Source organism: Lactuca saligna, chromosome 4 (genome assembly GCF_052625555.1).
Source record: "Lactuca saligna cultivar CGN05327 chromosome 4, ASM5262555v1, whole genome shotgun sequence".
In the NCBI taxonomy this organism is placed as follows: Eukaryota; Viridiplantae; Streptophyta; class Magnoliopsida; order Asterales; family Asteraceae; genus Lactuca; species Lactuca saligna.
Genome location: NC_136420.1, coordinates 55,046,694 through 55,056,974, shown reverse-complemented (window position 1 = coordinate 55,056,974; position 10,281 = coordinate 55,046,694). Strand labels below are relative to the sequence as shown.

The 10,281-nt window shown below is 34.4% G+C and overlaps 1 long non-coding RNA gene across 1 annotated transcript; it reads left to right on the top strand.

Moving 5' to 3' along the window:
• Window positions 1-5,257: 5,257 nt before the first annotated feature.
• Window positions 5,258-6,686, top strand: LOC145038516 (uncharacterized). The gene is made up of 2 exons (XR_013679413.1): window positions 5,258-5,343; window positions 5,578-6,686. It is a non-coding gene; the product is annotated as an uncharacterized LOC145038516 (long non-coding RNA).
• The last annotated feature ends 3,595 nt before the right edge of the window (window positions 6,687-10,281 follow it).

Genomic DNA, 10,281 nt, shown 5'->3' with positions numbered 1-10,281 from the left:
GAATTTCTGAAGTTCACGGCGTGAACCCCAAGGCTGTGTCAGAGCTCACGAGGTGAATATTAGAAATTCACGAGGTGAGTCAGTTCACGAGGTGAATATTAGAAACTCACGAGGTGAACGAATGATGGACGTCTTCCAGGGCAAGTGGCCATGACGAACGCAATGACGTATCGAGCTCATGAGGTGAATATTAGAAACTCACGAGGTGAGCCTAGCTCACAAGGTGAATATTAGAAACTCACGAGGTGAACTCAGAAAATTTACCCTATAAATAGAAGTCAAGGGGCAGCCGAGTTTTGTTGCTCATTTCTTACTCTCCCACTCACGATACTCTCTCTAAGCCCTATTTTAACCCTTAAAGCCCCGATATCATCCCGAGACCCGAAGCGAGTCCCGAAGCCCGAAGATCCTGAGAAGAAAAGAGTTTCCGAGCCGAAGCTCTACCTACGAGAAGCTCGGTGTGTGAAGATCTTCTAGTTTCACCGAAGAAATACTACTCTTAGAGTTGTAGTGCTGCCCGATCATCCTCTGATCAGGTGAGTGTGTGATCACTTTCTTCTAACACATAAATATTATTTGCTATGAAATACGTGCTATGTGTATAATATAAAGTGGTTTATACGTGTGGGTGTATAGTCCCTTTCATAAACACGAGTAAAATACAAGTATTGTTTGAATGTATTAAGTGTATGTTTGGGTGAGTGTGTAGTTACTTTCTACTAACACATAAATACGAAGTATCTATTATTTGTCTATTTGATATGGTCATGGAATTGAAGTTTTATATAGGTTTTAAATGAGTTAAACTGTATATGTATTTTATCTCTACAAATATGTTGGGTAGAACATGGGTAGACGAAATAGTTGGTGTGTGATGAAGGATGAGTTTGAGGATGAGACGAAAGATAAACCTCGATAGCTATGGATTTAGTACTGTAGATAGATGAAGCTTGGTAGCTATGGATTTAGTACCGTATATATGACATCCCCATTTTCACGGCCAGAAAAGACCGATTTTGTTTATGCTTTATAAAAATCAGAGTATTTCTTTTAATAAAAATGTTGCGGAATTTGTTCCCAGAAAAACATGATAAATACGTTATTAAAACATTTTCGAAGAAACGTATTTTATTCATTTCAAAACGTTTGGGATGTCATCGTTAATACAGAAACATAAGCATAAACAGAACTTACATTTATTTACACTAGTGATCTACATCTCTTTAAATCTCTCAGTGTAAAGTGACTTCATATCAACACCTGTGATATAAATAAACTGAGTGGGTTAGGTTGGGAAACCTGGTGAGTACATAGGGTTTTCAACCCACAATAATATAATTATTATGTTTAAACAATCAAGCAATTAAACCCAACTACCCATCCCCATTATCTTCTTTACTCTTAAGGATCTACCCTAAGAATCAGCTATTCCACGTTCATTTATTCCTAAGGATTATCCTAAGGAATCAACACAAAGTCCATCATTGCCACGGTTTACACAACGGGCACTAAGTCTGCATAGTCGCCAGGGTTTAGGCATCAAGTCTTCATGATCTCCAAGGTTTAGGCACCAAGTCTTCATGGTCACCAAGGTTTAGGTACCAAGTCTGCATGGTCACCAAGGTTTAGAGTACACCAAGTGAACACATCGTTCACAACACCTACAGGTTGCGAGCCTGCTAGTGTTCCACTGGACTGTCTAGAATAGTCCGTGGTTGTCATCCATACTCTGTTGAATGACGGGGCCATCATTTGGGAAAAAGGCTTCTCACATCGTCCACCTCTCACCCTAACCTCATGGTCTATAACACCTCTCAACTCATCATTCAACTCATATTCCATCTATTATATCTACCCATGTTTACCCCAACATTATCGTAGATATAAAATACGTATACATTTTAAATCATTGAAAACATGTATAAAAATGTTCATCCAGCATAGATAACAAGTATTCAGATAATATGCACACATAACACGTAATTTATATAAAATACTTCATATCTATGTGTAAGATGAAAGTAACTATGCACTCACTTGGAAAGGTGGTGATTCCGAACTCAGACAACGCTTCACTTCTTGAAAAAAAATAATTTCCTTCGACGAAACCTAGTATTATTACCACTAGAGTTTAGTCTATTATTCACCAAGACTAATTAATAGTATAGCTATTATTACTATTATATAACCGTTAAATAATACTTATATGACCCATAATAATAGCCCAATTACTTATTATATGTTCTTAATAACGTTAATATAATTAAATAAAAACTATAATAAAAATAGCGTAGGCGTAGCTCACTTACATCCGGTTTTATAGAAAACCAGGCTTTGCTTGGAGCAGCATTCCCGTGCGGAAAAGCTCTTCTTCTCGGAGCCGTCGAGCACTTAGGGGATTCCGCCTCGTGCTAGGGAGGTTCCCTAGGCTTTTCGGGGCTAGAGAGAGGTTCTAGAGAGAGAGAGTATAGAGAAGAAAGAATGAGAAAGGTGTGAAGAAAATGAGGATGGAAGAGGTTCTATTTATAGAGTGAAAATGGCTGAACTTGGTGCCACATGTCACCATCTAGTGGCAAGACTTGTGGAGAAAGCAATGGCCAAGATTGTGCCACATCACCCATTTTTGCACAGCACACTTCCGACTTCTAAAATCCGTAAATTTCACATACGAACTCTGTTTTTGACGTTCTTTATATCCACGCGTAGGTAAAAATAATATCTACAACTTTCATTTTGACTCCGTCGGCTAATTCTCGACTGATCTTATATTTAATAGTACGAGGTGTTTAGACTGTTAAATGACCGCGAAGAATTCGTAACTCCTTCATACGGACTCTGTTTTCGTCTGTCTTTTTACTATTAAGTTCCTATTAATGAGATCTTCAAATCTCATTTAATTCACGTAAGCCAAAAACCGCTCGAACTAAAATTCAAGTTTCGAGCCGTGCACTGCTAAGCCGAATCTTAGAAAAATCATAACTTCTTCATACGAAGTCAGATTTGGGCGTTCTTTTTATGGATTTTCTTGTTTTAACATATTATACGACTTTCGTTTAGATCACCAAGGCTAAAAAGTCCTCCATCATAAAATCACTATTTACGCTTCCCGGTGCCGTGCCGGTTCTGTCGCGAAACTTCGACGGGTCATAACTTCGTCGTTATAACTCCGATTTCGACGCTCTTGATATGTACGGAAACCTTGTGACATATTCTACAACTTGGTTAAGATTATTTACTCTAAATAATCTTTTGTCAAAAAGTCATTTTCAACCCCTATTACCTCTAAATTGACTAGCCCGGATCTACGGGCGTTACAGTATAGACAAACGTTGGTTGCTATGGATTTAGTACTGTAGATAGATGAACATTGGTAGCTATAGATTTAATACGTATAGACAAACGTTGGTAGCTATGGATTTAGTACTGTTAGATAGATGATGATAGTTATGGACTTAGTACCTTTTAGATTAACGTTGGTAGCTATGAACTTAGTACCTGCACTGGTAGCTATGGATTTAGTACCCGATGAATGAACCATAGCAGCTATGGAATTAATGCTTTACGAAAGAACCTTGGAAGATATTGTATTAGTGCCTAATAAAGAATCCTGACAGCTATTGTCTTAGTGCCTAATATAGAGTGACCGAATAGATGACTCTTAGGGTAGGCCCTTAAGAGTAAGGAAGATAATGGGATGGGTAATCGGAATGATCGTTTGAGGATTGAATATATATATATATATATATATATATATATATATATATATATATATATAAAACAAATAAAGAAAATGTAAAAAATAATTAATAAAGGTAAAATTATCTTTTCAAATTTTACAGTTTTATCAGATGAATATAATACATGGATCACCTCCCAAAGTCATTGATTACATTTATTTTTGGGATAATGACTTAAAAAGGTAATGAAGTTTCAAAAATGTATAAAAAATACCATTATTTTCTTTTTAGTATTCAAAATACCATTAAAGTATATTTTTAAGTCATTTTTGAAACTTCGTTACCTTTTTAAGTCATTTTTCCTTCTTTGAATGTAATGGAAATTTAGCTACTTTTTATAAAGAACCCTCCACTTCACTTCGACCACTACTGTTGTTCATCGCCACCCTCCACCACTATGGCAAAACCCTTTTTCTTATTCTTCCTCCTAATCATCTGCCTACTTTCATCAACGCTGGAATCTCACCGGCCACCTCCGTTTCTCGGCAAATCCCCACGGCTTCTCAAAACCCAAAAATTCTTGTTCAGCCGAAGTACACTTACGAGACACGATACTTTGATCAGACTCTTGATCATTTCAGTTTCAATGATCTTCCCAAGTTCCAACAACATTATCTCATCAACTCCGATCACTGGGTGGGCCCAGGCCCTTGTCGTTTGGACCCAATCTTCCTTTATTGCGGCAACGAAGGCGACATCGAATGGTTCGCTGCCAACACCGACTTCGTTTGGGAACTCACCCCTCGTTTTGGTGCCATGGTCATCTTCCCCGAAGTAAAAGCCCTAATCACTCTACTCTACATTAATTTGTTCACTTGCAGACCTTTAATAATACAATTTTATCAAAAGTTGCGTGATTTGATCTAGCATCGATATTATGGTGAATCGATGCCATATGGAAGCCAGAAAGAGGCATACAAGAATGCTTCTACTTTAGCCTATCTAACAGCCGAACAAGCACTTGCTGATTACGCTCTTCTCATCACCGATTTGAAGAAAAATTTATCAGCCGAAGCATCACCTGTAATCTTGTTCGGCTGATCATACGGTGGAAGTAAGCTCTTTTCCAACAATTTCAACAAAAATTAAACAAACACTTGCTGATTATGCTCATTTCATCCCATTTACCTGAAGTACCTGGTTACCACAATGTTTTAGTTGAACACATGTGTATTTTGTTGGTATTCTGTGTACAAATAGTAACATTAATGGTATTTTTTGTACTAAAAAAACAACGATGGTATTTTTTGAACATTTGGAAACCGGATAACCTACAATAGCCGGTAAAATGGTATTTTGTGTATAAAAAAAACAACAATGGTCTTTTTTGTACACTTTTGAAACTTCGTTACCTTTTTAAATCATTATCCCTTTATTTTTCAAAGTAGTTTTAACTTTCAACTTTGAAAATAGCAATCCGTTTTGGTCTTCTGGAGGCCCAGATGATGTAGTCTGGATTCTAGATCCCAAAATCTTACAGGCCCATTTCGGATAGAAATCGGGACCAAATTGATTGCAACGAAAGGAATTATGGACGCCATTGCTATCTCAAACCTATAAACTCAAGTTGATTATTCTACCGACATCGTCTACCGCAGTCAATCAAGTAATTTTTGTTAAATACCTGCTCTTCAGTTTTATTATTTCAATCACGCATGATTGATTACTGGATTATATTATAGGCTATAATTGTTTATATTTATTCGATTCCGTACTCTGTTTAATTAGTACATTAGGGTTTCTTAAAGTATGTTAAATACTTGTCTCCTGTGTATCTATTCGATTCCGAATTCACATTTACCAAGATCTTGAATATGTAATTTTTCTATTGCAAGTGCAGGGATGGCTAAGACAAAGAGTATGACTAGAAACCAGAATCATGATGATGATGATGCATCTAGCAGGAAGAGATTCGAGACTTGTGATAATAGTGGTGTGGCACCTTGGCTAGATCTAAACCATGACATTCTTTTTTTAATTATAATGCAACTTGGAGTTGTTGATTTTCTTGCAATTAGTGGTGTGTGCAAGTCATGGAGGTCATTTGCAATCTCTAACTGGAACAACTTTATGGCATCCACACCACCCATGCGGATGCGTTTCTGTAATCATGAATATAAGAAAGAGTGGTGCTGCTACCTAGAGGACTTTGAAAGAAGAAAGTTCAAAACCATGATCCCCCATTCTGCTGGAAGAAGATGTGTTAACTTGTGGTTACTTGATCTTGTTCGGGATGGAAACACAAGACTTTTGGCTTGTGAATCCTATCACAAGGCATCAACTTCATTTCCCTTCTTCGCCCTTCTATCCCCCTCCTTATCCATATCACTTGAGGGCTGCTCTTGTCTTTTCAGCTTCAATATCTGGGTGGGTGTTTGTTGTGTTGGATGAAGTCACTCATCATAAGATATGGTTTTCTATAACTGGTAAAGAAGGATTATGGAATCATGTCGACGCCACTTTCCCTATCCATGATTTACATGCTTTCAAGGGTAAGATATATTTACGAGAAGTGACACATTTATGTGAACTGAGACTTGATGGAGAGCCCAAATTGGTATTACTTGAAACCAAGAATTTTCTGAAGCTAAACTCCTCACTTTGGTGGTTTGTGTGTTCGGCTGAAAACCTGTTTGTGCTGCAATACGTTTCAAGTGATTCGTGGGAGCTTCATGAAGTAGATTTTGATGAAATGAAATTGGTGTGGCAAAAAAAGTCAATAGGAGAATATGCATTCTTTCATTGCCGCGACTTTGGGTATTCTGGTGCTATAAAACCAGAGTCATGGGGTAACCACCCTCGGACACAATACCAACAATTTGATTTCTTTCCCGGCACTCCAACTTGGAGAAGTCGTCATGAATGTAGGTTCTTTTGGGCAAACATGTGGTACTTCCCACATGATTATTTGAATGTTAATCTTATAGATGAGTCATAGACTTGTTGCCATATTTTATCTTTGTTTTTATGATTGATCTAACAGTTTTTTTATTTTTTTATTTTTTTTATTTTTTTTAATGTTGGAGTGAAAAAGCCCCTTTTTTGGTCTTTTGGTGTCAATTGAAAATGTTACCAAGAGAATGGTGGTGCCAAGATAATGATTCTAGTGGTGATATGTTTGTCAATTGTTATTTTTAATGACTCAGTTTAATTTATACATACTAATAATAACTCATGATGATTTCGCTTTAATTTTGTTAGGGAATATGACTTATCAAGGTAATTAATTTTTCGGTATGTTCACATCTGGGTAACTATCATTTTTTTGTACATATGTAGGTAACAAATTTTTTGGAAGTGTTTACATATGACCATTATGACCTGCTATAGCAGGTTAAATCCTAAATGTGAACGCTTTCAACAGGTTTGTTACCTAGATGTGTACAAAAAAATAGTTACCCAAATATGAACAAACGAAAAGTAAAAATTAAATTACATGAGTGGTCCCTGTGATTTGGGGGAATTTGTGGTTTTGGTCGCTAACTTATTTTTTTTTTTTAACTTAAATGGTCCATACTGTTTATTTTTGTTGTGTGTTTGGTCCCCGTTTTACCTAAAAATACTTTTGTGCTCTTATTAATTTATTTTTTTAATTAATTTTCTTATCTATGTATTTATTTTTTACATATTTAAAAAAAATTAATAAACCACACATATTTGTATCTCCTCGGATGATCCCTACTATTTATTTTTTAATTAATTTAATTTTTTAACTCGAATGGTTCCTACTATTTAATTTTGTTACGAACTTGGTCTCTGTTTTACCTAAAAAGACTATTGTGCCCTTGGTAATTTTTTTTAATTAATTTTCTTGTTTATGTACTTATGCTTTATATGTTTAAGAAAAATTAGTAGAACTCACATATCTGTATCTCATCATCATCCCATCTTTCATCATTCTCAACTTCTATTTATTTTTCATCTTTAGTGATATCGACGTCTTCATCATCACTTCTTTTTTCGGTCCTTCAACTCCGTCGAATCAGCACCACAACCCACTAAAGATGAAAAGACAGTAGGTTATGGTGTTGGTTCGCCAGAGTTGGAGTACCAAAAAAAAAGGACGGTGAAGACGTCGATGTTACTAAAGATGGAAAAGAAATAGAAGATGGGGAGGAGATACAAATATGTGTGGTCTATTAATTTTTTTGAATATGTAAAAAATAAATACATAGATAAGAATACTAATTAAAAAAATAAATTAATAAGGGCACAATAGTATTTTTAGGTAAGACGGGGACCAAACGCGCAACAAAAATAAACAGTAGGAGCCATTTAAGTTAAAAAAATAAGTTAGCGACAAAAACCACAAATTCCCCAAACCACAAGGACCATTCATGTAATTTAATTTTTACTTTTCGTTTTGTTCATATTTGGGTAACTATTTTTTTTGTACACATCTAGGTAACAAACTTGTTGAAAGCGTTCACATCTAGGATTTAACCTGCTATAGCAGGTCATAATGGTTATGTGTTAACACTTCCAAAAAGTTTGTTACCTACATATGTACAAAAAAAAGATAGTTACCCAGATGTGAACATACCGAAAAGTTAATTACCTTGATAAGTCATATTCCCATTTTGTTATAATAGCAGTTTCATGATTGTCATTCACCATATATTGTCTTACTAGATGTGAGACCTGTGTATTACACGTGTTTATTAAAAATAAATTTTTAATATCAATATATAAATATGAAATATTTTATAATGTAATACTTTACATAACATAATGTAATTTTCTGAAAATTTGTAAAAGAAACTAAATTGTTTAAAGTATTTATGAGAATTTATTTCCAAATTAATAGGATGATTTTATTTGCTTATAGAACCCACTATAATTTTATGGAATTTTATTTTAAGAAAATGGAAATCTCTAAAAATAACAAGTGGAAAATAAAAATTTTAAAATTATCACAAAATGACAAGTATCAATATAAACGAGAAGATAACATGTTGCAAAAAAAAAAAAAAAAACCTTTACTGATTAAAGAGGAGGATACATGGACCTTTAGTTATGGATTATTTTGGTTTGTATATATTTGGGTCATATCTTCTATAAGTAGCGAGATTCTAAAGTTATTTGCATTTAGATTTAGTCAGCCAAACGCTTCCAAAAAAAAAAAAAATGAAAACATGCAATTATGATTTGTAGCAATGCCACTCATCGTAGAAAAGAAGACATTAAGGCTGTGTTTGGCACGCCACAACTAGCTGATTAGCTAGCTTATTTTTCGAGCTTTTTTATGTTATCGTGTTTGGTAAGCCAAAAAGTAGCTTATAGGCTAGCTTTTTGAAAAGCTACTTAGACTAGCTTTTTAGGAGCTTTTTTAAAATTTTCCAAATACACCCCTTAATTAATTATAGAAACACATATTCTTACATGTAATTTTATATATTTCAGCTAGTTTTACCAAACGTTATTTTTTATCAGCTAGCTTTTCAGCTATCAGCTAGCTTTTTATTTAACAGCTAGCTTTTCAGCCATCAGCTAGCTTTTCAGCTAACAACTAGCTTTTCAGCTAGTCCGCTAAACATAGCCTAATTGTCCTTTGCAAAAGTTATACTAATAACATTAAAAGATTATATTTTATAGCTCCAATAGTATATATTATTTTAAGATTAAGTATAAAGTTAAAACTTTAACATAATTTAGTGGAGTTTTACAAATAATTATGTTGCATAGATCACAACATATAAAAATTAAACATAATTTGGTGAAGTTTTAATATTAATTAATAGAGTGTTATAATATCCAGCGATGAATTACAATTATTATTATTATTATAAACATTTAAATATAAAAATATTATAAACCAAATCACAAATTAGATTGAGTTATTTTTGAAATAATACATTAGGTTTAGAAAATTTCCATGAATGATTTAAAATTGAAATTAAAAAAAAAATGTAACATCTTTTTTATAAAATAAAACTGTTTACTGTTTAGGTTGAAATATAAAAAGGTATATAAGTTTCTACCTCCAATATACGGATGTCAACGGGGGCAAACAGGACAGGAAAACTAGAAAATTATGGAGGTTTTTGTCTCTCTAGTCTCCTCTCTGTTGTTCGTTGTAGTTCATTGATTGTTGTTTTCCGTTTGCTAGTGCTTCCTGTTCACCTTTTGCCACTCCGACTGACGTTTTCTTGTCGGACTTGGACTTGTGTTTATCTCCGCCGGTTCTTATTTTGTCTCTCCACTCCAAAGGCCGCTCCTCAGAGTTGTAAGTTCTTCTTTCTATCTCTAGTTTCTTTCACTATAATATGTAATAATAATATTTAACTGTTGTTGAAAGAGGTATGAAGAGCTAGGACTATAGATCTTGACTATAGCCTATAGGTATTTGTTTCCTGTGGTATTAAAAGTCTGCAACAAAACTTCATTAATTTTTGAGTAAATTATTGAAATCGTCTCTGTGGTTTGGTGAAAATTGCACGTTTGGTCCCTAACTTTTTTTTTTTTTTTTGCACTCGGATCGTCCATGTGGTTTGATTTTGTTGTATTTTTCATCCCATACATATATAAAGTTAGGGACCAAACA